Genomic DNA, 3,561 nt, shown 5'->3' on the forward strand with positions numbered 1-3,561 from the left:
TGGCAGTAAAAACTAATATACACTCAAAAAACGACAAATAATATAAAAATGTCAATGTTTTGGAGTTTAGCTCTGAGAATGTGAGAGTGTTGCCTGCAAGTCAGACATGGACATATAATATAAAGGACAATATAAAGGGTTGTGAAAAAAGAGAGAACAAAAGTCATCCTGGACACTGAACTGAGTGAATGAAACCTGATGTCACTGTAGTCTACTTTTAATGATTTAATCTGTTCGTCTGACCGTACTAGGGCAAGAGTAGATTCATTCCAACTTAATACAACTTTGATATCTGCTGACTGAATTGTCAAAAATATTTCTTTTTTAAAGTTTTTTTTCTCTCTAAAACTCAATAATTTGTCAGTAGAACTGGTGATGGTAAGTTAAAAATAAATAAATAAATAGATTTATTTAAAACATAATTTTTATATTATTTGAATAAGCTAAGTATCCCAATAAGTCACATGGATAATAATATTAGGCCTAATAAAGTTTTTTTTTCTAAGGCTGTCAAGTCAATAATTACAATATTTTATCACTCATATGTTATATTTTAGAAATGTTGATGTAAGATTATTAAATTTCCCTAACAAATACGTGAATGTTAAAATGATGAAAGTCTACTAAATAAATATTGGTAATTTAGGCTAAATGCTGCTTACATTTTATTAGTACAATATAGGCTAGTCTTTACTTTCTAATGGCAATCAACCAATAGAGAAGCATGTAGTTTTTCACCTCCTCACAGTGCATTTAAAGAACTGATATATCCTTCATGACGTCGGACGGTTGAATCCCGGATGGGACTGGAGGAGCGAGGGAGCATGTAAACATCAGTTAAGCCCTGTACCAAATTTCCCATTTTGCGGTCCTTCTCCAAATCCACTTTGGTGACGCAATGCCGCATAGACAGTCGGGTATCACTGCGATAACGGCAAAAGTTACGTCGTGGCCGCAAGGGCGGCGCTCGTGAATAATCGTGGATTTAACAGGCATTCGGCGGCCATGATAACACGAAAACTGTATTCGCGACATCGCGAGTAGGCCTACCTCTTACCAAAGAACTTGTACTGTCTTCTATACTTTTTGCCCTTACTCAGACTTACTGCTCATTTGACCTTTAGCTTTTAGCATACCTTACAGTAGTAAACATACTCGTATGCAGAGTCCGTTTTCACGCGGCAAATTTAAATATGCGGAGGCGGCCTGAGTAAGATTAGATTTCGCAAGATTTTAAATTAACAACTTAAATTACAGTCAGTTGCTCACACATGGCTTTAGAAGTTCATAAATCACATGGATTACTCCTAGGACGGTGAACTTTCTACATCATCGCCTTCCCAAGAAGAAACAGGTGAGCATTTATTTTCTTTTCACTTTTAGGGAAGCTTTACACTTTAGGCCTATAGTTTTAAAAACTAGGCCTATTCTAGGTTGTATATTTATTAGTATGTCTGGTTTTTTTGTTTGTTTTCTTTTCATTTTTTCCCTTTATTTTATTCTCAGTATTTTTGCCCAGAGTCCCAGTTAAATTCGGACCCTGGTCTGTGGATTTTTCTGGTAGGATTTTACGGTTTAAAACGTGACTTTAGTTATGCAATATCCTCACTAGAGGGCAGAAAAGGCCGATTTTAAAATTGTTTAGTCTCAGCAGCAGAACTTGAAAACAAACCAGTTAATAACTCCAAGAATCATATTCGCAATCAAACACACACAGAAGACGTGTATTTGTATGGGTCAGGGATTGTCTATGTTGAAGGGACCAAGTGTCGTCACAAGGGTCGTAAAACCTGAATCACGTGGATTGTACACCGAAGAGCACGGCATCGGCATGATAAATAATACATTAATGAAAATGTAAAAATGAAGAAAGATTGATGTGAGTGTTAGCTTTAGGGTGAAGAGACGAAAATATCATATTAGCTCAGTATAAAAACAATATGTCAATGGGAAGTCCCCACCATAGTAGAAATGCAGTACACATGTATGTCAGTGTACAATAATGCTTTTGAAAATAACAGAATACAATCATAAGCTCATTAATCAAGGAGCTAGCATACTAACTGTGTTAAATCCACCGTTTATGTAATACATCAATATAAATGACAGTAATTATAAGAAGGCTCTTAGAAGGTTGAATTGTTTTTGGAAATAAGATTTTCTTTTTCCTGCTAGACTGAAGTTATTCGTATGTTGTTTGTGTATGTGCCAAAGAGCTGAAAAACGAAGCAGTCTTTGATCACTGTAATAAGTTTAAATAAGCCTTCACGGTATCATTGTCTGTGTCTGTATCAATAAGAGATGTGGAGGAAGTCAGGGCACTTATGGTCACACTTTAAAAGCATATGTATCCTTTTGTCTCTCTTCCTTTTTTCCTTTTATGACCCTTGCCCCAGGTCAGATTGCCCACTCCAATTGGTGATGATATTTTTAGCAGCAGTTTTCCCCACAGTCTGACCATTATTGATAACATTGATCATTGGTAACCAACAAATTTGCATAAAATATACTGGCTTGATTTTATTTATTTATATACAGCTTTTGACAAAACAAAATATTGACTTATGTAAAATAATTTTTTTTGTGACAAGCAACTTTAATCAGCCTTTGCACTGTCCTTTTCATATCTGTAAAAGGTAGAGATATTTCAGTCTGGAAAGGTTTATAAAGCATTTCATTGTGTTTGATTCGAAATAGAGAAGAGACTCGGATTTAATTTTCAAAAAGAGGCAATAATAAAGAATATCATGGGGGCAAATACTTTTTCACAGATCTGTAGATATGTGAACCATTAAGAAAATGAACTCTGAAATGTCACTGTGTCAGACAGGAACTGCTTTACAAATAGTTATACATGTAATTACTGAGATGGAGAAACAAATGTCAATCTTAATATTTGGGGGCAGTAAGGTGTTTGTGCAAGCAATTTTATGAGCACAATAAAGCAAACATTTACACATCACAGCAATATCTGAGGTTCAGATAAGGCTGTTTATTAATTATATTGTTGATACTGAACAATTCAACTGACACAGATACTGTGGTTCAGTATGCTTGACATAGAATAAAATAAAATCTTAACATCTTTGCTGGGTCAAAAACATTGTAAGCTTACATGTTCTTCTGCAATAATCCAGCCCAGCACCTTGTAAATTCACCTTTGCTATGCAGAGGCTTTTAATGTTCAGTCAGTTGACCTAAAAATGTCAGGCAATTCTTACATGGAGCTCTTTTCTTCTTTTGGTTTTTGTATGCCGAGGAAATTAGGACTCCTGAAGATACACATCAGCTGTGTTCACACCTCACCAAGATGTTTCTGACAGCCTCTTGCTATTGTAGGAGAGATTTTCTAATCAAAACAGCATGAAATCTTATCAATTCGTTGCTGAAAGATGACAAAATCTTTCAAAAAAAAGAAAAGAACACAAGGCTGTTTTGATGAAGCATAAACCTTTCTTTATATGACATATCATCAGTATACCTCAGAGATTTGACTCACGATGAGCTGGCTACACTCTGATGGAGTATGACATTGCAGACACACACCCCTCCACGCACATT

The sequence above is a fragment of the Sinocyclocheilus rhinocerous genome, unplaced genomic scaffold (assembly GCF_001515625.1).
Source record: "Sinocyclocheilus rhinocerous isolate Xijiao unplaced genomic scaffold, SAMN03320098_v1.1 scaffold119, whole genome shotgun sequence".
NCBI classification, from domain to species: domain Eukaryota; kingdom Metazoa; phylum Chordata; class Actinopteri; order Cypriniformes; family Cyprinidae; genus Sinocyclocheilus; species Sinocyclocheilus rhinocerous.